This window comes from Saccopteryx leptura, chromosome 2, assembly GCF_036850995.1.
Source record: "Saccopteryx leptura isolate mSacLep1 chromosome 2, mSacLep1_pri_phased_curated, whole genome shotgun sequence".
Classification (NCBI taxonomy): Eukaryota; Metazoa; Chordata; class Mammalia; order Chiroptera; family Emballonuridae; genus Saccopteryx; species Saccopteryx leptura.
Genome location: NC_089504.1, coordinates 119,087,700 through 119,112,873, shown reverse-complemented (window position 1 = coordinate 119,112,873; position 25,174 = coordinate 119,087,700). Strand labels below are relative to the sequence as shown.

At 39.4% G+C, this 25,174-nt stretch overlaps 1 pseudogene; it reads left to right on the top strand.

Moving 5' to 3' along the window:
• Positions 1-23,769: 23,769 nt before the first annotated feature.
• On the top strand, positions 23,770-24,449 carry LOC136391506 (small ribosomal subunit protein uS2-like; annotated as a pseudogene).
• Positions 24,450-25,174: the final 725 nt, after the last annotated feature.

The window sequence follows — 25,174 nt, the reverse complement described above, 5'->3', positions numbered from 1 at the left end:
TACATGTTTTTTGTTAAAGATTAAAAGTAGATTCAGCTATCACAAATCATCTTTTAATTTTGTTATACTTATGTATATGTATGTGTATATTCTTCCATTGTTTTAGTGTCTTTTTAATTTTTTTTTACATTGGATCCTTGAGAAAGTATCTCTTTATTTTTCTTTTTATTCTTCTTTTTTTTTAGGTGAGAGGAGGGGAGATAGTAAGACAGACTCCCTGCATGTACCTGGACCAGGATATACCCAGCAACCTCATCTTGGACTGATGTTTGAGTACTGAGCTATTTTTAGTGCCTGAGGCGGACACACTTGAACCAACTGAGCTATTCTCAGTGCCCAGCGCTGATGCTTAAACTAATGGAGCCACTGGCTGAGGGAGGGGAAGAGGGTGAAAAGGGGGAAAGGGAAATGGAGAAGAAGGTGGTCACTTCTTCTGTGTGCCCTGACTGGGAATTGAACCCAGGATGTCCATACATCTGACTGATGCTCTATCCACCGAGCCACTGACCAGGGCTGAAAACATCTCTTAAAGCTAGATATTCACCAACTTAACTCCCTCATGAACACAGATGTTAGGTTGTGTTTCAAACACAAAGGACAGTAAAGCAGCTAGCTAATGGAATCCTTTCTTTCAAATACTATTTTGGTGCGACTAACCTTGATGTTTGTTCAAATAATGCACGTCTGTGTTGACTGTAATAGTTAACTTACACAGCTTAGATGACTGCTTTTCAATGTAAGGGAAAACTCTAAAAAAAATAAACCAGCCATGGTGTGTAATCTATATATGATCTCTAGTCTTACTTTTTTTATTGCTTGACATTCTGAAAAACAAAACAAAAAACACAACCATCATTTTCCCAGTTCCTCAGCTCAGCTTATACTTACCCGGAATTTGTTTCTATGAAAGATGTAAGAATGTCTAAGCTTATTTGCTTTTATACAAATGTACTTGCTAAGGAGATTTCATAGAAAGCAATTTAACTCTGTCTCCTAAGGATATAATAGATGAAAGAAAGGCATTGGGTTTTCAGTTTTGTTCTCTCCACCAAGTTCACTCATTTGGTTTTTCTTTTCCTCCACAGGGACTGTAAAGGCAGTATTCTTCAGCAGTGACTTTGTTGTACTGTTGCACAGTCTGCCTCTGAGCCTGCTCTGCTCCACAGGTGTGAGATTATGGGAGGTGTGAGGGGCAGAAGGTCAACAGAAAGGTCAGAGGTGAGTATCAAAATCATCAGAACGCTTTTGTAAAAGTATTCGTCCTGTTTACTTTTTTCCTCAACTCAGTCTTATAGAAACAGTGGTCAGATGAGCTCAAATGGCTAGTGGTCCATTCTAAAGGCAGCACAGGGCTTAAACCATTCAGATACAAACATTATACCTCTTGTCAAGGATAGTGTTTATAAGGGGCAGAAAGGAAGTTCAGGGATGTAGAATAGTTGTGAATTTGTTGGTAGAGATTTTTATCATTAAACAAAGGTTTTAGTTACCATTTATGTGAGAACCATTTATAGCCACTCAGGAAACTTCTGAGCCAACTTGAGTCATCTTACTTAGCGGTTCATGAAAGTTACCTTATGAATGCAAACAAATAAGCTTCACATAACATGTTGGTGATACATTCCAGAGAGGTGTCTGCCAGCATTGCTATAAAATCAACTGATTAAGGAATCATATAAACTTGATTAATCCCTTTGCACAACCATGCAGACATGTAAGATATACAACTATGATTTGCGGATTTTAAAAAAATCAAGACTCACTAATTCAGACTCACTGATAGGAAGAGTCAGCCTGGGTTTCCCCAGAAGCAAAGCCGGAGTCAATCCTGTGTGTGGGTAGTGAAACAAGGAAGGAGGGGACCTGGAACAAAGATGGCTTTTCCAGTTGACCATTGCTGTGATTAACTGGTGCTTGTTGCTACAGGATCTTTGGAGGAGGTTTAGCAGATGCCCTTGGGAGCCGTTGCTGGGTGATGTAAGGGGGAAGTGGCTCATTGGCTCCTGCCCCACATTTCTCAGGGTGAACTCATGGGCATTAGCTCCCGAGTACTTTTGCATTGTGTAAGCATGAGTGACATGATTTCCCACAAATGTCCAAGGCCGAGTATCAGGGTTTGAGGTAAAGTATTGACAGCTTGCTCCTGCTAAAGCTGGTCAAAACTTCATGGAACTAGTTACTGCAGCTGTGGTTAGATAATAAGGAGGATTGAGAGGACTTTAAATCTATACCAGAGCTGTCTGATATATTGAAATATAGAACATCTTTAAAAAGTGAAACAAACCTTTTTAACAATGTGCACATGCAGTATTCAGACCAACACTGGGATGCTCTATGCAAATCTTTAATAAATAGTAAGCACGGGAAATAGATTTGGAGTAAAAATAACAGGTCCTAAATCTGACACCTTCTGGCAGTGTGAACTTAAGCCAATGATTCGATTTCACTGAGCCTCAGTTTTCTGATCTCCATAGATGGGGATAAATGATACCCTCCTCGTGGGATTCTTAAATGCAAAATGAGATGATGAATGTAGTAGCACGATTAGCATTTCAGAAAACGAGCACTTCTAATAATCATTGTTAGCATTCAATCATAGTCAGCACACAAGGCAACATGGAGGGGCCTGGCCCTTGTTAGGGCTGTGGATTTTATCTGGCCAGGGCTCCAAGAGAGAGAACAAAAGTGTCAACAGCTGGTGGGAACTAGTGGAAGAGCTCGCTGGACCCTGGGGGACTACAGACTGTGCAGGACAATCAAAACCAGTTGGGGGTTGGCAGTTGGGAGTCAGAGATCACACTGAGGTCAGAGGTCAAGTGTGGTGACCTCTGATCCAACGCTAGGAAATAAAATGCTCAGAAACTGGAGGTCATGTCCTGTCAAGGGTCAAAGGCAAGCAAATGAATATCCAACACATGTTGCTCCATTAGAGTCCTTCCTTGTGAGAAAGCTTGCCATTGCATTTCCTTCCACGCTGAAATCAAATAGCTAACTTTCTGGGTGTGGTCAGCCAGAAACCCAAGAGATCAAAGGATACACTGCCTGCAAATGGATAGGTCATGTGGCACTTTAAAAAGTCTAAATAAAACAGCTTATCATGTACTTATCCCAGGGAGCTGTGCAGCAGTTCCAATGATGCCTACTACTTAAGGAGAACTTGTTTACAATTTACAAGGTATGATTCATTCTTCTGATTTTCTCTGAGCTCCTGCACCTTTCAGTCCATATAGCCCTGTGGCTTTAAAATGGTACAGTGAACAGAATTTACTTAGAAGCTCTCTAACCCCATGCTTTTAAATGTTGTACGTCTTCCATGTTTTACACTGTTCCACACTTCACTGATTTAAAACATCCAACCATCCATCTGTTTACCTTAGTTCGCTTGGGCCACAATAATAGAATATGTGACAGAATACCATAAGTTGAGTGGCTTAAACAACAGGCATTTATTTATCAGTTCTAGTGCCTAAGAAGTCAAGGTGCTGAAGGATGCCAAATCTGGTGAGGGCCTGTATCCTGGTTCATAGACAGCTGTACTCCTGATGTGTCTCCACATAATAGAAGACTTGAGGGAGATCTCTGGGATCTCTTTTATATGGGCACTAATCTCATTCATGAGGACTCCCTCCTTGTGACCTAAGCATCTTCCAAAGGCTTACCTCCAAATACCATCACACTGGGGATTAGGTTTCAACATATGACTGGGGGAGGGGAAAGGTTGGCACAAGCATTCAGTCTATCTCACCCTTCATGCATTCATTTTTTTTATTCATTCAACCATTCAATAACTTTGTCATTTAAACAAAACATATTGATTATGTATTTTCTAAATTATTGCTGCAAAATATTATAAGAATAAAATAAGATAATCCACCTAAAAGTATCTGGCAAGTATTACAGTGCCAAGGATGAGCCACGCACTTGTCTTTTATAGAATGCTATGTATTTTATAAATTTTCTATATTTTGGTTTTTATATTAAGCTAAAATTTACATATAACATATGAGGAGGTAAGTGCGTAGTACTATCTCATTGAGGTTATAACTTCATTTAAAGGCTAATGATGTTGAATATTTATTCATGGGCTTAATTGTTATCCGTATACTTTCTCTGTGAACTGTCACTTCATGTTGTTTGCCCATTTTCTGATTGGACTGTTTGTTTTTTACTATTAAGTTCTGAATATTCTTTATATATTCTATATATTAGTTTTTTTGGATAAGTGGTTTGCAAATATTTTCTGCCAGTCAGCCAGAACTTGCATCCTCACAGAACAAAGGGTATACAAGTCTAACTAAGCTTAATTTATTGATTATTTTTATATATTTTGCTTTTGATGTCAAATCCAAGAATTTTTTGCTTAGCTCTAGATCTTGAAAATTCTTCCATGTATTTTTCTAAAAGTTTTTAAGTTTTATATTTTACATTTAAGTCTATGATTCATTTTGAGTTCATTTTTTGTGTAAGGTATAAGACTTAGGTCAAGTTTCAATGTTTGCTTATGGATATCCAATCACTCCAGTGCCATTTGTTGGATATGCTATCTTTTCTTCCTGAAATTACTTTTGCACTTTTTCCAAAAATTAGCAGGGCATATTGTGTGGGTTTATCACTGGGTTTGTTCTCTATTATTTCCCATTGATATATGTACCTATCTCTCTGCCAATGTCTTACATTTTTTATTATTGAAGCTTTATGATAAATCTTGAAATCAGATAGATGATTCCTCCCACTTTGTTCTTCTTGGCTTATCTATCTTAGTTTCTGTGATGTCCTACATAAAAAGAATTAGAAATAGTCTAGTCTATAACTACAAAACTCTTGCTGAGATGTTAATAAGGATTGGGTTAAACCTATGTATCAGTTTGAAGAGAACTGACATCTTTCTTGTCAACTCTTTTTTGTGTCAATACCTGAATATAGCACGGTCTCTCTTCATTTAATTAGGTCTTCTTTGATTTCTTTCAACAGTGTTTTATAGTTTTTAACACATAAGGTAGCACATGTTTTGCTAAATTTACACATAAGAACATCATTTTTTGATTGACTGCAAATAGTATTATATTTTTCATTGTGCTGTTTATGTGTTCATTGCTAGTATATAAAAATAAAATTGACTTCCTTTTTTTTTGCATGCTTTTTGTAGCTTTCAGTCTTCTTAAATTTACCTAATTGTTCTAATCATTTTTTTTCTTTGTAGAAAATCATGTCATCTGAGAATAGATTACATTTCTTTTTTGATCTGCATGCCCTTTATTACTCGTTTAAAAATGTAATTAGCCAAAATACTTCCTCAATGTGCATGTAGAACCACATGAGAGAGCATATTTTTTGCTTCAACCATCAAACATCGTGTAGAAAACTCAAGAGAAGTAAAGCTCATTATATTTAACCTTATTTTTGCTTATCATAGTTTATCTTCCTTTCTAACATTCCAAGATTCTTTTTTTTTTTTTTAATAAATTTTTATTAATGTTAATGGGATGACATTAATAATTCAGGGTACATATATTCAAAGAAAACATGTCTAGGTTATCTTCTCATTAAATTATGTTGCATACCCCTCGCCCAGAGTCAGATTGTCCTCTGTCACCCTCTATCTAGTTTTCTCTGTGCCCCTCCCCCTCCCCCTAAATCTCTCCCTCCCTCCCTCCTGCGTCTTCCCTCCCCCCATCCCTGGTAACCACCACACTCTTGTCCATGTCTCTTAGTCTTGTTTTTATGTTCCACCAATGTATGGAATCATGTAGTTCTTGTTTTTTTCTGATTTACTTATTTCACTCCGTATAATGTTATCAAGATCCCACCATTTTGCTATAAATGATCTAATGTCATCATTTCTTATGGCTGAGTAGTATTCCATAGTGTATATGTGCCACATCTTCTTTATCCAATCTTCTATTGAAGGGCTTTTTGGTTGTTTCCATGTCTTGGCCACTGTGAACAGTGCTGCTATGAACATGGGGCTACATGTGTCTTTACGTATCAATGATTCTGAGGTTTTGGGGTATATACCCAGTAGAGGGATTGCTGGGTCATAAGGTAGTTCTATTTGCAGTTTTTTGAGGAACCACCATACTTTCCTCCATAGTGGTTGTACTACTTTACATTCCCACCAACAGTGTATGAGGGTTCCTTTTTCTCCACAGCCTCTCCAACATTTGTTATTACCCGTCTTGTTGATAATAGCTAATCTAACAGGGGTGAGGTGGTATCTCATTGTAGTCTTGATCTGCATTTCTCTAATAACTAATGAAGCTGAGCATCTTTTCATATATCTGTTGGCCATTTGTATTTCTTCCTGGGAGAAGTGTCTGTTCATGTCCTCTTCCCATTTTTTTATTGGATTATTTGTTTGTTTGTTGTTGAGTTTTATGAGTTCTTTGTAAATTTTGGATATTAGGCCCTTATCTGAGCTGTCGTTTGAAAATATCAGTTCCCATTTAGTTGGCTGTCTGTTTATTTTGATATCAGTTTCTCTTGCTGAGCAAAAACTTTTAATTCTGATGTAGTCCCATTCATTTATCTTTGCCTTCACTTCTCTTGCCATTGGAGTCAAGTTCATAAAATGTTCCAAGATTCATTTTTTATCATTTCCTGTCTGTTTAGAGAACTTCTAACCATTCTTTAAGGAAGCTTTGCTGATAACAATTTCCTTAGTTTTTCTTGCTTCCCCTTTCATTTCTAAGAGATATTTTCACTGGATATAGGATTCTGCACTGACAGTTCTCCTTTTCCAGCACTTGAAAAATGTTGTGTTTCTCCCTTTTGATACGATTTTTGGTAAGAAGACCACTATCATTCAAGTTGTTTTACCTCTGTGGGTAAGATATTCTCACTACTTTCAAGAATTTTTTGTTTTAAAAATTTAGTAATTTGACCATGATATATCTTATTGTAGATTTTACTGTTTCTTTGGGTTTATCCTTTTGGGGGTTAGCTCAGCTTCTTGAATCTATAGGTTATTTTTTTTTTTTGCCAAATTTTGGAAGTTTTCAGCCATTATATATGAGTCCTGTTCGGCCCCATATTTTTTCCCCTCCCCTTCCAGGACTTCAAAGACACAAAATTAGATCTCTTGTTATTAGTTTTACATGTGTCTGAGGTTCTTTTCATTTTGTTCCCAGTATATTATCTCTTTGTTCTTTATAGATTCATTATTTCATTTTTAAAAAGAGAAGTAGTTTCAAAAGTTAAAAGGTAAAATATTTCAAATGCTCCCTGATGAATGAGATTAGAGAAACCTCTAGCTCAGGATGTCTATAAATTTTAACCCTATCACAGGCCAATCAGTAGGATAGGCTTGGATCCCCTATTTGATGGAAGCAGTTGGTTCAGTGAGGGGTCAAGAGTCTCAGAGAAAAATAATAATATATTCATTATATTATCTAATCCACATGACAGAGGAGGTACCACTATTATTATCATTTCACAAATGAATGTGATGGAGCATTGAGAGAGTCAAAGTAATTTGCTAAAATAACACAGCTAATTAATGGTGGATCTAAGACGTGAACCATTGGGTCATTTACGATCTCCAGCTACAGGATGCAGTACTAATCAAGGTGCCCAGCTGTGGCTCACTGAAATCCATCGCAGGCATGCTCTGATAGGTCCAATTCCTGGATGAATGTCGATCTTCCCCAGCTCACTTTGCCTTAAGAACCTCTTAGACTTCACGGTAGCTTAGGATGCTTCCACCCAACACTCCTTCCCTCTCTCCTTCACTTAGGGTTAGGCAAGCAGCATCCAGTATGGCTCGCCCAGCTTATCCTATCTCCCTCTCTCATTTTCTTCAACACAGGCATTTCCCTTAAGAAAATCCTTGCATGTTTTATCCCATTTTTGGCATTTCCTAGAGGACCCAAACTAACACAATGAGGTAACCTGACTTAAAAGCACCAATTATTGACTACCACTCCTTAAGTGGTAGAAAGAAAAAAGTGTTTCTATGGAAATACTTGAGGTTTCGCTCAGTGGATCCAATAAAATAATATATGTGGGAAGATTTTTCAGTCTCTTAAACTGACTGCCAATGCAGTTTACTGAACTCTAAGTAGTTGTCATTACTTAGAGTTCACACAGTGGTTTGCCCCGTGCTCTGCTGCGCTCAGCCACTGGCCTAGCTGTGCATTTCCAATGTGCCATTTCATCTAATGGTTGTTTCCTTTGAGAAATGCAGATTTGTCACCTTAATTTTTACAATACTTGACATAGTCATGATTTACCACGCATGTTAGTGATATTACAACCCTAAGTTGGTTTTTATCTAAATAAACAGAGATTTGGCAACAACTTTGTAAAAATTGTTATAATGTGAGCCAGCAATGATCCCGTTCATTACCACCCCAATTTTCTAAATTATCTTTAAACAAGGGTGTGGTGAGTTCTTGGGGAACTGATAATAAACTATATTACCTGTTTTATCTGTTCCACATCGGCGGTAATTAAAAGCTTGCCTATAATTATCTGGCCTCCTCACCTGGGAAGCAAGAACCTGAGTGTGAGAAGCTCTTGTTCATTTGGGCCACAGAAGCTGATCTGAATGAACCACGCAGCTACTTGCAATAATTAATGTGGTATGATTCTGTTATTGTTATTAAACAGACTCCTGGCATTTCATAGTGTCAGAATGAATTAAAGTTGATCAAAATGCCAAGAACATTAAATGGAATATTTCAAAAGATTCTTGGAATAAGTAAAAAACACAAAAAGAATAAGCTGACTACTTGGAGCAGAAAGAACACAGTTAATGTATGACAAAAACAAGGAAAAAAATCTCTATTCTTTGGCATCTTTATATTTCCTATCAAAAAGAAGTGAAATGAAAAATATGAAGAAAAAGGAATTCAGTTTTAAATAGAGAATTAAAGCCCAAGACTGGTGAGCTGATGGTAAGAAAGCATGTAACAGTTATATGAGGTCGAGTGTGCATGCTTTACTTTCTAAGGTGGTGATACTCATGGCAAATGTTGATCAGAGGGACAGAGTGCTGCTTTAAGTGCCTGGTATATATTCCCTAGCTCACAAACACCTAGAATATAGATACCGTTATAGCCCTATTTTTCAGGTGGAAAAACTGAGGCCTAGGAAGATTACATAGCTTGTCAATGGGATTTGAGCCCTGACAGTCTGACTCTAGAGCCCTCTATTTGGTGCATGTGTGCCAGCAATGTGGTATCTTAGACTTACCGAATCAGAGTTGGCATTTTAATATGGTCTCCAGGTCATTCTTACACACACTGCTCTAGAGCCTGTACATTGATGGGCTTTTGCTGCCTTCATAATTCTAAAGACCAAGGGAATATGAGTGCAGAGCCCTGTATGTAACCTCTGAGGAATCATTAAGTTCTAGAAGGGTAAAAAGAAGAGTGGTGGTGACTAAACACCGTGGTTTTCAAAAAGAATTTTTTTTTTGTATTTTTCTGAAGCTGGAAACGGGGAGAGACAGTCAGACAGACTCCTGCCTGCGCCCGACCGGGATCCACCCACTCTAGCGCCTGGGGCAGAGGCCAAGGAGCCATCCCCAGCACCCAGGCCATCTTTGCTCTAATGGAGCCTTGGCTGCAGGAGGGGAAGAGAGAGACAGAGAGGAAGGAGGGGGGGTGGAGAAGCAAATGGGCGCTTCTCCTATGTGCCCTGGTCGGAAATCGAACCCAGGTCCTCCGCACGCCAGGCCGACGCTCTACCGCTGAGCCAACCGGCCAGGGCCCAAAAGAATGTTTGAGGGAGGAAACATCAAGACACACACACACAAAACAGTGTACAGGACATAAATTCCTGGAAAATTCTAGAGTACAGAGCTAAAAGATGAACACAAGGAACCAATATGGGCTCACTAAGAAATTGCTTTGTCAAATTAGCCTGATTTGCTTTTTGAACCAACACTTGGTTACATACCAGGAAAATACTGCTGTTATATTATTCAAGAATGTTAGCATCAAGAATTTTGATAAAGTCTTTCTTGATATGCCTGTGGATAACATCAACACATAAGCAGGACTGGTAGTTAACTGAACAACTATGTCCAAAGGGGGCTGATTAATGGATCATTGTAAATAAGCAAAAGAGTTCCCCATTCTCAATCACTTACAAAGTGTTTACTGAACACATGCTATAATTCAATGTTCTTCTAGGTGCTGAGGGTACACTGATGAACAAAACAATACTCTGCTCTCATAATAAAACTAAACAAACAAAGACAATTACAGGTGTTAAATAGAAATAAAGGGTGCGCATTAGCTAGAGTGAGACAGTATTGACATTTGACCTGAGATCTGACTATTAAAAGTGAAGCAGCCATGAGGGGATCTGATGTCAGAGCATTCTCTAGACCAAGGGACTATAAGGTATCAAGAAGCTGGGGACAGGCCCTGGGTGGATGGCTCAGTGGTAGGCATTGGCCCAGTGTGTGGATGACCTGGTTTCAATCCCTGGTCAGGGCACATTGGAGAAGAACTCATCTGCTTCTCCACCTTTCCCTCTCTACTTTTTCTCTATCTCTCCCTTCTCCTTCTGCAGCAAGGGCTCCATTGGAGCAAAGTTGGCCCAGGCACTGAGGATGGCTCTATGGCCTCCACCTCAGGCGCTAGAAAAGCTCCAGTTGCAACAGAGCAATGGCCCAGATGGGCAAAGCGTTGCCCCCTAATGGGCATGCCGGGTGGATCCTGGTCAGGTGCATGAGGAAGTCTGTCTTTCTGCCTCTGCACTTCTCACTTCAGAAAAATACCCAAAAAAACCCACCCCAAAAACAGAAGCTGGGGACAGGGTGTGGCTTGCTGGATGAACAGAGAAGAGGCAGATGAAATCTGGGAGGCCAGAGCAGTGCAGTCTTGCAGGTCATAGGGAATATGAGGGAATTCACTCAAGCACTTTAATTTGGAGCATGATGTGATCTGATTTATGATTTTTAAAAGTCGTAGGCTGTCACATAGGCAAATGGCTTAAAATGGGGAGAAGCAGAACTCTGTTCTTGATTTAGTTCTAATCATTTTTATCAGAAATTTAGAAGAGAACTCGGCAGAGACATGAGATTTAGTGACTAAATTTGTACATACATCTTAGCTAAGGTCTAGCAGTCTAGAATTAGCTTCTAAAATTAGCAGGTGAAATGTAAAGGATATAAACTCCTAGTTCTGAACTTAAAACCTAAACCCCCATAGGTTCAGTATGGGTTGAGAAAGACCTGGTTTAGCTGAATTTATAGTAAAAAGTTAGATTTTAGTTAACTTTGTGGACAGCTTGAGACAATTTGATGATTTTCAAAATTCTAATGAAGTTCTATACTGCATGGCAAGATTAGAGCAATAATCTTTTTAAAAATTACAGTTGATATACCATATTATATTAGTTTCAGGTGTACAGTACAGTGGTTAGACATTTAGATATGTCACAAAGCGATCACCCCACTAAGTTTAGTCTCCATCTGGCACCATACATAGTTATTATAATATTTTTTTTTACTATATTTTATATAAAGCTGTGATTCTTAAACTTGAGTAAGCATCAGAATCACTTGGAAGATGAAGAAAAAGCATATGCACACAAATGCACACACATAGTGCTACAGAATTTTCAGGCACCCTCCCAACTATGTCTCTGAGAATTGGGCCCGTTATGTAGGTTAAAACTTTTCTTCAATTCTAACGTCCTCAGCTCAGGGATTTGGACAGACGCTCACGGAGTGAATGTCATGAAGAGGCACTGTTATTGATGGGAGTATGTCATAACCCCAGCATAATGGGGTGGATAAAAAGTGGAGAAATGATGTACCCAAAGAAACCATTCTTGTGTTCTTACTCGAAATACTAAGATAAAGCAGCACTGATCTTCTTCAGCACATTGTGGCTGACACTCACCATGCCCTCTACCCCCATCTTCATTGTTCATAGAGCCAGCTCATGATGCTGGTCTCCTTTGCCAACTACTGGCTTTCCTGACTCTTCTTGTAGCTATGGGTGGCCATGTGACTCAGTTCAGCTCCTGGGAAATATTTTCTTTCATTAAAGGAAGAAGAAATGCTTTATATACTGTGGGTAAGAAGTGGTGCTTGGGATTGCTCAGTCATCCTGCAACCATGAGAGGAAGGTTCAAGGTCTCAGAGACGCCAATTTAGAGCCACTAAAAAAAAAATCAAGAATTACATGTTTTGGACTTCTTTTTAAGTGTGATAATGTGTGTCTGCATATTTTTTAGCAACATAAGTTGGGCATTCTGTAACTTGCAGCAAAGCACATTCTAATTTATGATCCTTGACTTGGAAGGTTACTTGGATTAAGCATGAGTACATCCCAGTGATTAAAAGCTTCAAATCTAGGTTATACTGCAAGAGTGTGAAAATAGTGCCGTCTCTATAACATGACAATCTTTAGCAATGTGATTAGACTCCTCCTGCTTTTGTTTGCTCATCTGTAATATATGGATAATAATAGTACCTACCCACAGAGCTGTCATGAAGAATTAACGAGTTAATATATGTGAAACATTTTAAAAAGCATCTACTGTAGTAAGTGCTCAATAAATGTTACCCATTGCTATTGTACAAAAGATGCTGTCATTGCTGAAAGCTTTTGTAGAATTTTTCATCTGAAATTGAATCACAGATTGCCTGAGGACCAGACAAGGAAATCAGACTCTATTGGTTGCTGTATCTATTTTTTTAATTAATAGACTTCAATTGTTAAGGCAACTTTAGGTTTACAGAAAAATTGAGCCAAAAATACAGAGGGTTTCCATACAACCCCTGACTCCACAAATGCATAACCTCCCCCATTATCAACAGTACCAATCAGATTGTTACAGTTTTTGCAATTGGTGAACCCACATTGACATATTATTATCACCCAAAGTCCACAGTTTACATTAAGATTCATGCTTAATGCTGTACATGCTATAAATTTTGATATTATATCTTAGTGAATCAAAGAAATTTGTTGGTAGAATTAATATTTAATGAATAGGGATTCTTACAATACAAAGATATCAGAATTCAGTGTAAAATAAAAAATAAATTCAGTGCCTACTGTTGGTTCTAGTCTAGGAAGTTTGAGAGAAATTTTATGAAAAAGTCTTACCAATCCAGTGAGAGAAATGGACATGGGAGATAGATAATAACAGAGTATCTACAGGGTGTTATGGGCAATAACAGAGAGGAACAGTGCTTGTCCCATTGTGGGAGTTCGCGAGAGGTTTCTTGGAAGAAATAATGCTTTAGCTGAGCATTAAAGATGAGTCAGGCATAATTAGCCTGTGAAGAAGTGTGGCATGAGTGTTCCAGATAGAAGAAATAACTCCCACAGAGGAAGGGAGCTGGAAGCAGCATGGCACATGTGGGGAAATAAAAGGGTTATTACAAGAGCAGAGATGACAGGGGAGAGGGAAGTCAAGAGGGCCTGGATCTGTAGTTTAGTGCCGAGTTTGGTGAGTGGTAAAGAGTCTCTAAATATTTGAAGTATTTATATAGATCATCCAAGATACTGTGTAGTCTCAAAAAGAGTTAAGGCCAGAGACAGAGGGATCAGTTGTAAACAAATCCATATGAATCTAAGAGCTTGCATTACAGCAATAGTAGTAGAAATTTTAAAAAGGGGAGAGATACATTAAAAATATCTCTTCAGAATGTTAAATCAGCATAATTTGATGATAACTTGGATATGTGTGAGGGCGGGTGAAGACAGAGAAGTAAAAGGTAGCTAGTTCCAGAGACGGGTGAGGTGTGGTACCACTCACAGAGCTAGGAAATAATGGATAAGAACAAGTTTTAAGTGGGTTTGTTTTGGATATGCTGTTTGAGGTGTCCATCTTAAACTCAGGTTGAGAAGTTCAGGCTGAAGTTCAGAAGAAAGTCTGGGGTTCAGAAGAGAGATGAATTTTGAGGTCATTAGACTATAGGTAACAATTGAATCCATGAGGCTGGAGAAAGTTTTACCCAGGGACAGTGCATGAGGCATGGTGAAATCAGCTTGCCCAAATTTTCCAAATGATGTCTGGTGTGAAGTTAAGACAAAGTCATGATGGACTTAAACTGGTTGGGTCTAGGTAAGGAAGACTGTCACAAAATGGCCCCTGCTTAAAGACTCAGGAAATTGGTTAGGAAAATGGCAAGTTGCTCAAACACTAAGGAAAAATAAGTTAAAAGACTTAAGCCAAAAGACTAAAACTAGTTATTTTGAGAAAATCCCTAAGCTCCATCTTTTAGAGATATAGTTGACTCACACCCTTATAGGGTATTTACCTTTCATTTGTCTTGATTCATTGAAGTTTTAAGGATGTAAGTGTGAAAATATGAGATCATGCTCTTTCTCAGTGGTCAACAATTTGTCATAGACAGAGTCTGACAACTTGCCCATAGACAGTAAGTGGAGAACACTTTCCAAATCCAAATCATTAGGAAGGACTTTCCAAATCCAAGACTTGTTGCTTCTATTGCTTGTTTTGAGCCCTTAGAAAAGTAAAAATTATCCCAAAAGCCACTGGACATATGCCATCTTCCCTGCAGGAGTAGCCTATCTCTATGGGATAAGTGTCACTTAGGAGACAATAAATTCCTTGAGCTTGTCCACACATGACAGCTTGTGAGGGCCCCCGAGGAAATAGAGCTTACCGAAGAAAATACCAGTGGTTAGCATGCAGGTCTGTCCTTCCCACTTCCGATGTCTTTTGCTACTAAGCAGATGGTGCTATGGCACTTGTTAGGAGCTTGGGCCCAATTTAAGAGCATATCTCTGCTTTCACTGAAGCTACTGAATTTGAGGGAACCTGGGGAGAATTAATATACCTCAATATTCCTCTAACATCTTTTCCCTGTGTGATACATTCATTCTCACCTGCTGTTTTCATAGTGTGCTCCTTCCTTCCCTCTGTCTCATATTGAAAGCCTGCTGTGCTGGAACACAGCCTCTATCATTAACAGGCTGCATGCACCGTCGCAGTCTGGCAATGGAAACGTCCTTCTAGTGGAAATCTTTTCCCAGGGCCTCCTCCCCAAATGCACCAGGCCAGCAGGGGTTAACTGGAGTTCTGCGGGTGAGCCCATCTCTGGGAAGCTGACTTGCTCCTTCTTGCCTGGCTTGGAACTTCGGCAGCTTGTTTCAACATCTTTTTAAGTTGAGCAAGGTGGCTATGGGATAACTGTGAAGGTCATTGCTAGTGAGAAAGTCAAAGCAAGAGTAGTAATTAGATGATTAAATTGAAACGTATTCTTTAACAAGCAATTCACCACAGTTCGCGATCATATTTATAGTCCGCCTCTCCTCCAAACTCTCATATGGATCCCCTCCTGCCCTGAGAGCAACTTTATCTCTCAATTCAAGTGTCTGGAAAGAGCTTAATGGGAGGCAGGACCCCATCTTGGGTAGAATTGTGGTATTCTCCAACTACTGGTTACATCCCTCACATGATCCTACTAGTCTAATTCAAAGGCTCATCGTTTGATAAAAACCCAATTTAACACTTTTATTTGTGGGTCACACATTTTTTTGTACCTTGTTATTCTAGATTTACCAATAGGGTGTGTGGAGAGAGAGAGAGAATGAGAGAGAGAGAGAAATGGTTCATTTTAAGTGTCAACTTGGTTGGGCCATGGCGCCCAGATATTTGGGCAAACATTATTTCAAATGTTTCTGTGAAGGTGTTCTTTTTTGGATGAGATAAACATTTCAGTCAGTAGACTGAGTAAATCAGATAACTTTCCCTAAAGTGGTGGGCCCCATTTAATCAGTTGAAGATTTTAATAGAACAAGGACTGACCTCCTTGCTTTTGAACTCAAATTGCAACTGTTTCCTGAATTTCTAGTCTGCTGGTTTACCCCATCAGCTTTTTAGACTCTCCAAGCCTCCACAATCACACAAGCCAACTCTTTTTTTTTAAGCCAACTTCTTAAAGTAAAGCTTTCTCCTGCTCTCTCTCTCTATACTCCCTGTCCTCTGCATCTTTGAAGAACTGGTAGGTAGATAGATACATAATATGCTTTATCAATATTGCCCTAACATAACAGCACCAGCTAGGTAAATAGCTGACTACAGGGGCTGAATGTGTGGGAGTGAAGGGTTTATGACAATTTATTTTTTGAATGTAGACTTAAGGAAAGCCTTGAGTCTTCTTCAGCAGATGAAGCTAGGATGATAAGGAGCCTAGGTATTTGCTTGACAGTTTAAATGAATTATTGTTTTCTGGCCTGTTTTTATGAGAACACACTGGGTACCTTGGACAAGCCATTCCAACCCAGCAGTGCAGGGCAGTCCCTGACCCAGGAATATGAACACAGACCCCCCAACACACACACACACACACACACACACACACACACACACACACACTCCACTTCAAAAGAAATCACTGCCCTGCTTTCTGTGACACAATAGCCTCACTTTAACTCCTTGCCTTTCTTGGCCTCCACATACCTGTTTGAATAATTATTATTCCTCTGCTGGGCCCTGCACAGATTTCCAGCTGTAAACATCATCACCCCCATCGCCACAGCTGGTAATGAAGAGAAATGTGTTGGGTAATGCGGGGCGCGACCGCCACTCCAGTAATGAAGAAAAATGGACAGGAATCGTACCTCCACCATTTCCTGGGGTAATTGGCATGAGGTAATTGCTTTCTTATCCTCTCTGCCTTTAGCTTTGCTAACTACTTCCCAATTCCTTATATTCATCACAAAATAGAAAACTGAAGCAGTGTAATAAATTTAAAAAATAAAAGGCCAAAGAGCTCAGCTTTGGAGTGCCAGTCTTAAAAAAAGGAAGGACATTCACGAGGTTAATAAAAAGGATACTAGTGGGGCATGTAGGGGGAGGGGGATAATTTCTTTTGGTCATGATTTTTTGTCATCGTCCGCTAAGCCTTCTTTCAACTGTATACAAAGACTCCCAGGGGAGTGACTCTGAATAGACTCTAAACACACTCACGCAGCCACCCCTGCCACTGACGTGGTGCCCACGCACACGGGGCAGGCCTGCTGTCGTCTCTCCTGCTGGTAAATCCAAGCCAGAGAGCACCATAGAAATTAGATGTGTATCCATGAGGCCTTGTGTGTCATACTAAGTCCTGTTAGGAAGTATTGACAAGGCATATTATTGTATTTTACTGGTTTGCCCATTTTCAATACCGTGCTGTGGTTGAGACTACTCTGGATGTTGTCCCTAGAAAGATTCTTTTCTTTTTTTTTCTTAGAAAGATTCTTAAACTCAGGGTTTTATAATACCATCAGGAGAAATAAAGACAGTGACCAAGCTCTATGGCAGAAAAAATCAGGTGCAATTAGTAAAATTAAGTACCTTTTTTAAAAAATACATCCACAAACTTTTTACTATTCTTTCCTTCCCCTTCCCTTGACAGTGGGCTTGGTTTAGTGACTTGCTTCCGCTGAATGAGTTGCAGTCGAAGTGACAGCATGTCACTTCCAGATTAGGTTATAAAAGACTGCAGCAAAGGCAGTGGTGGTATTCAAATAATTTAACAACTGGTTCTCTACCCTAATGACTATTTTAAGTATAAAAAAACAATATACTGAAAGGTGGTTTATTATTTCATGCATTTAATTCTTAAGAACAATAAAGAGGTACAAAAAACTAGATTATGTTATGAGTTTTAAAATATTAATGAAAAAATATTTAAAATACCTAAAAAAACAATAAAACTATTATTTAAGATAGTTCCATATTGCTTCTTGATTGGCATCCTCACTTGCAATTTTTTTTCACCTATGGATGAAATGAACATTACTACGGGGCGCTTAGAATATGCTGTTTTGCAGATAAAGATTAGAAAAGAGAGGCATGTAAATTTGTAATTTTCCTATTGGGCAGCTGCTCAGGCACAAACTTTAGAGAGAATCCTGATTACAAGTGCCATTTTAATAGCCGGTTCACTGAACTCAACAAAAATTAGGCATCAGTTCTCTTGAACCAGTGCGAACTGACTGAATCCCACCACTGAGCAAAGGTGAAAACAACCCAAATGTCTATTGTCTGATCAATATGTGTATGCACACGCAATGAAATATTTTTCCCATAAAAAGGACTGAAATTCTGATATCTGTAATAAGACAGCTGAATCTTGAAAACAGCGCTAAGTAAAATAAGTTAGACATAAAAGAAAAATGTTATGTGACTCCACTTATACAAGGGATCTAAGATAGGCAAGGTTGTAGAGACTGAAAGTAGAAAAGAGCTTATCAGAGGTTGGGAGGAGGTCAGTGACAAGTCATTGTTTAGTCATGGGTACAGAGCTTCTGTCTGTGGTGATGAAGAGGTCTGGAGGTGGATAGTGGCAATGGCTGTGCATAATGTAAATGTACTTAATGCCACTGAATTGTCCACTTAAAGTGGTGAAAATGATAAATTTATGTTTTTTATGTTTTACCACAAAAATCCCCCCCCACCACCACAACAGAGATACCAATTTCTATGTTCAGTGCTGTCCCTGTCTGTCGCTTGGATCATTCGCTCTAGGAGAAGCCAGCTACCATGCCTCGAGGCTGTCCAGGAAGCTCTATGGAGATGTCCATGTGGTAAAACATTGAGACTTCTGGACAACACTAGAGAGGAGGTGACTCCACTGAGTGAGCTGTTTGGAAGCAGATGCTCTAGGCCTATCTGAGTCTCCAGATGACGCTACCAGACCTGGTCGATATCTTGACTGGAATCTCATGAAAAACCCTGATTTATAGCTAAGTCACTCTGAGATTTCTGACTCTCCGAAATGGTGAGATAATAGATATTTGTTCTTTTAAGACTCTAAATCTTGAGGCAATTTGTTACACAGCAATAGATATTGAATGCAATATAACTATATAAAAACAAATTCACAATAATATTAAAGGATATAAATTCATAATAATATTAGATGATAGTGTTCATCTAAAACAAACTTCTACTTCTTTGTACAAAGCAGGTAAGAGAGTGCCAGCTACCTGAGGTTAGGAAAAATATCTATGTCCTGATCCTATCTGTATTTCAACTCTGGACATGTATCTATTTGGTTTTTGCAAAGACAGTAGTGTGACACTAAATGGGAATGCCACAAACTAATCCCCACCATTTGTTTTTTTTTCTTTCTCTCTCTCACTCTTTCTAAGCCCTGTCTATCTTTATTACAGTAGTGACAAAAATAATTTGTATACAGCTCTGAAGTTTGTAATTATATTTAAGGACTATCACTGTAAAAATTCTTCACCGCTCACCAATATCTAGTACAGATGGGGTGGGGGCCATCTGCAAGCAGCATGTAGAAGATGAGACCTGGGTTGGAAACCTGGTGGAATGTTTCATTCATTTAGGACAAGCCTGAAAACTCTACTCAGGGCAACCAGGCATTTGCATGAAACTTGGTCTGGGATACATACAAGGGTGGTGTAATGCTAAGGAGGAAGAATCCCAGAGGTTCAACTATGTCAACTTGGTTGTTTTGACCCACTCTGGTGGCAAATAAGTTTAGCATGGAGCTCAGAAAGTGTTGTGGGTGAAGTGAAACACCAAGTAATTGCCTTTTTTTTTTTTTTCTTAAGAGACTTTACATTTCTCATAAATAGAATACTCCTTGTACAGGAGTATCAACCACTTGATGAGACTCTGCTGGCAGATAAGGAAGCCAGATCTGATCTGATAGTGCTCAGGTCAGCCACCTGGGAGTGACAGTTCCCCAAGGAAGAATGAAACATGCACTGGAAACTCCCCACCCCCATCCCTTGACCTTACTGCTTTAGGGGAAATGTAAAACAGCTTCTCCTGACAGAAAGACTGGGAATCCCTGCGGCAGCATCTTTCTGTTTCTTTAAGGCCTCCATGGCAATGAGAGACATGCGCCAGCAAAGCTAGGTCAAACCCATTACAAGAGTGGGTGAGGCATCCCCCCCCCCCACCTGACACCGGAGAATAACAGAAAAGGACCTTCTCTTACAAAAGAAGAGTATCTTTTTGTTTTACTGGGTTTGTTTCACATTTATTCACTGAACAATAGGGAGATGTAATTTATTTGGGGTATGAAAATATGTATTCACTGAACAATAAGGAGACGTAATTTATTTGGGGTATAAAAATAGCTAACTATTAGAAGAAAAAGGAAAGGGAATTCAGAGATGGAGCCCCTGTGGTTTTTGCACTGTGCATCTTTGCTTTCTCCGTCCTTCCTGGTCCTCTTCCTTCAGCAATTCTGTTTCCATCTTAGCAACTCCCAGAAAATCATCAAAAAGCCGAGTTCTGGCAACAGTGGCCTAAAAGACATTTTATTCCTCTCTCCAGCCCCAAATGGACCATCTTACCAGAATTTGTTCTGCCATTAGGAGAGAGGAGATAAGTTGAGCAAGCTTTTTCCTCCAAACTACCGCCACATTTTTATATTAATCTGACACCTGTCATCTGTTTTATTTCCAGAGAAATTCTTAGCAGGAAGGCGGCACTCCAAAGGGGTGAAACCTGGCTGAATGTCTAGGAGGATTCATTAGATAATATCCAAAAAGCCCTTCAGAGGGCCTTGCAAAATGCAACTGTGGGGTGCAGTGATTTCCTAAAGCCAAGATTTCTGGTTTATCTTTGAGGTTCCCTGGACACTAGCAGTGTTTGGTTATATAGAGGAAGCAATATTAAGTAATTTTTATTTCAGCTGACCTTTTACAGAGAAAAGAAGTAATTTAGTTTGGATTCTCCATTTCAGTATAGGACACTAACAGCTGGGCAGGGATTTTGCCCAACACTTTGTGAAGTTTATACTCATCTGACTTTGTCAGATTGGCATTTAATAGTAAATCAATAGAGCACTGCTACAACTTTAGGAAGAGTCTAAACCAAGAAACTTTTTCTGTACCACTAGTGTCTCCGTGTCTGTAAAAGTCTGCTGTACTTAAAAGATCTAGTCCAGCCCAGGAGGCCTTATAGTGGAATGATCTGAAATCAGACTGTCTGGATTTGAGGATTAACCCTACCATTTGCTTATAAATGCAGTAATTTGGGGCAGTAGTAGATTACAGTGGTTACAAATACAGGCTTTGGAGCCAGACTGCTTGTATTGAAACCATGATTCTACCATTTACTTTCTGGGTGATCTTAAAGAAGTTCTTCAAACATCTGGGTCTCAGTTTTATCATCTGTGCAATGGGGATATGAATGGCATCTAATCTCCAGATATTGGGGGAAAGATAAACAAAATTGACACATGTAGAATACTTCAAGTAATGTCTGGCACATAGTAAGTGCTCAATAAATGTTAACTATAGTGATTGCTGTTATTCTTTCCAGCCAATGCCAGACAATAATCAATAAAGAAATGGAGCTAATCAAGGAGAACTCTGGGGGAAATGCTGAATTCAGCAAAAGTGGGAATCAGGTAAAACTTGCCTTTTTACATCCTCTCTCCATCTTCTCTTTCCTACTAGTGTCCAGGTCCCTTCTGCATCACTGCACCCACACTCTAGATACTTTTCTCTGCTCCCCACCATTGTGCCTTTCATTAAGTAATTTTACCAACATTAGTTTAATTCCTTCAGGACTTTGCTTTGAGCCAGATGATGATGATAATGATGATAATAATAATAATAATAATAATAATAATAAGATTTAAGGTATTAATGAATGCTGATAAATGAATATTATGCTATGCTTTTTGGATATTACATTTACACCTCACAAAATGAAGATTGCCTTATTACCAGGTGCAGTGATGAAAATCCAGAACTTTAGGTAATATGAGTGATGGGTAATGATGATATTTGGGGGTAGGTAGAACATTCAGTTTTCTCTGAATCACAGATAAACCTCTGTTTAGATAACTCATAGAGCTTGTCCTAAAGTGAACTGATTAATATAAAGCATCACAGACAAATTTTGAGGCTAAAGCAGAATGCCCTGTGCTTGAACACATCATTATTAAGTTGAATGGTATGGCATTGAGACCCCAGTGTGACTGGTCCTGCAGTGCCCAGGCCTGCTGTCAACAAGTCATGACAAATTGGACTAGCCAAATTTTTAGTCACATTTGATCTTCCTGAAGGTATAAATACTGGCTGAAGATGTTCCAAACAAAGGAAAACCCAGGCTGCAGAATGGAGTTAGCAAATGGAGAAAATGGCAAAGGCTCAGTTTTGGTCATCATAGTCCTGGCTAAGGAGCTTTAAAAAATACAGATGCCCAGGCTCTTTTCCAGAAAAGGTATATGGAACTTTCTGGATTTGGGTCTAAGCTTTGATATAATGTAAAAGACTCCTAATATAACCCTAATGATCAGCCAGTGGTGAAAACCAGCAGTGGTAGACAATGCTAGTTTTTAATGATAAAAAGGAATAGTTGCATGCAGGTGACTTCTGAAGGTGACTTGGGAGGATTGCTAAGGGATTGTACAGAAAAGGTTAAGGGTCAGGAAAGACACCAAAACAACTTATATCTCAAGCAATTGTCCCTAGGAGAAGTGGGGAGGTCCACCGCAGTGGAAAAGAAATTATTTTGGAGGGAAGATAGGTCTGAACTGAATTGAGTAGCAGGAAAGCTGAGTGATTCAATCACTTTACAATATCCAAAGTAATGGGTGGCCTCATCTCTACGCTGATCAGTAAATTTAACCTCAAAGTGACATCATTAGCTTTATCAAAAGCCCAGCTGAAACAAAATGGCAGTATAAGAAAGATGGACCAAGGGCATGCCATATATTTCTTTAGTGTTTGTTGTTGTTGGTTTTGGCTTAACTTGTTTTGGAGGGTTAGAAGTTCTTTGCATGCTTATCAAGGTTATGGAACTTATTCCCAGAAAAAAAATACCATTAGATACATACATACAAAGTTTTGTATGGAGCCCAGTTTAAGAAACTCCTTTTTAGATAGGGACTAAAGGGGGCACCAAGCCAAACAAAGTTGTTGGTGCTGTTATCATTACTGTTAGTGTTCGTTATTATTTTAAGTTAGAGATGTAGAGACCAAAAAGAAATATTAGGAGGGAAGAAAAGTTAGCTAGGAAAGAGTTGTGTTAAATGGACAGCTTCTGATCTAACATGAGGTCACTGCTGAGTCTCAAAAGGAAGCACTATCTTTCCTAAATGCTTTGGAGCATTTTGTGTCTTCTCACTGTTCTTTATTCTTTGATTAAAATATTGATATATTATGTGCACCTGTCCTTAGCTTTGTTGTTAAAATGTCCTGGCAACCACAAGAAAACATGCCAGCTTATAATAACTCTCTGCCTATTTAATAATCCCTAGCATTTCCTGAAAATAGAATTTCAGTATCTAGAACTTTTGATTTGGAAAATGAAACAGCTCTTGTTAGTTCTAATAGAGGAAGACAGCTTGATTTCCAACACTCTCTTTTAATTTGGGTTTTACCAGCCAGTGATTTTATTGAAAGTGAAATTCATATTCCTGTTTAGCTTTAGCTTCTCAACTCTAAAATGGGAAAAATCACAGCTTCAGTAACAGAATTGAGAATGAGGTCCTGACATCTTTCTTAAAAGGAATTTGGATAAGGCTTCAAGGTAAATGCTTGCAAATTACTCACACTATATGCCTACACACACCCACAAACAGGTTTAGAAAACCTTGTTGAATTCAATGAAATAATTAGGTATGAAGAAAATAACTGGAGCTTTTATTGCCGATTCTTTTCAACATGGTCCAGACTTGCTCTAAGGCAATGAGAGGGGTGTGGGGTAGGGGATAAGGTTATGTCTAAAAAGGAATTCATGTGCTCAAGATTTCTTTATCTTTGTGAAGGAATGTTGCACTTTCCTGAGCAACCGAGAGAGGGGTCCATCCAGGGTCCATAATTTAAATGGAAACTTTCACAAATGTCCAGAGCCCTTGGTGTTCTGTAAACGAAGGGGGAAGATGACCTCAAATTCCTTGCAGCAGGAACCCACCAAGGTGGCCCACTTGGAAATGGAACAAGTACATCTACAAAAGGACAAGGGATGACGTCTGCACCATAAATCTGAAGAGAACCCGGGAGAAGCTTCTGCTGGCAGCTTGTGCTTTTGTTGTCACTGAAAACCCTGCTGATGTCAGTGTCACATCCTCCAGGAAAACTGGCCAGCGAGCTGGGCTGATGTTTGCTGCTGCCATTGAAGTCACTGTTATTGCTGGTTGCTTTACTCCTGGAAGCTTCACTCACCGGATCCAGGCAGCCTTCCAGGAACTTTGACTTTCAGTGGCTACTGATCCCAGCGCTGAGCACCAGCCTCTCAGAGATGCATTATGTTGACCTGCCTGTCATCGCTCCGTGTAGCACAGAATCTCCCTCTGTGCTATGTGGACATTTCCATCCTGTGCAACAATACAGAGAGCACCTGGGAGGTCTGATCTCAGCAGTGTGGGGCTGGGAAGGCCTGTGCATGCATGGGCACCATCTCCCATGAGCACCAGAGGGAGATCATGCCTGATCTCCCCTTCTACAGAGAGCTTGAGAGATGAAGAGAAAGAGCAGGCCACTGCTAAAAAGACTGTGACTCAAAAGGAAGTTCTGATTTAGCAGGGAAAGAGTGTTGCGTTACAAAGTTTCCTTTCTCTTGATGTCTAAGTTGCAAGGTTCACAACAAAGACCCCTCCCCCTGCCCTGTCAGTCTACTTCATGTGAAGAGGGGTAGAAGTCGCTTAGGAAAAATACGAGTGCCTCCTGATAATATTGTGTATATATGGTTACGAGTCATCTGGAGTCTGGGTTCAGCCTAAACCCCTGGTAGCCACTTAGAGCCCCATCCAAGCTGGGATCTTCCTAAACGGTGATACAGAACGGAGACAAAAGTAAGTGTCTCAGCATTCAAAACAGGTGAGTGTAAGTCCCAGCCACCCTACGACTGGCTGAACAGACTAAAAAGTCACTTTACTTCCCTGAACCTTGATTTCTTCGATTGTAATATGAAGGTAATAATATCCTACTAGTGGCTTCAGTGTGATGGAGGTCTCCAATCAACTCAGCTCCATCTTTCCTGGGCTCCCCTCCCCCCTTCCTCTCCCTCTTGAGTCACAGCCAAGAATTGCCAGGCCTGTTCCTGGTCAAGTAGAAGAATTCTGTTTGTCTTATACAAACTCAAGGCAGAGAGTACCCTTCTGGACGGGAGGCTGAAAATCCACAGGACTGGGAGATTACGTTTTAGACATTTCATTTATTCTCTTTCCCTCTCTACTTTCTTCTCCCGTTGTACAATACAGGCAGTATTCCTCAACATATACAAATTTGCTTTAAAAAAATTATTT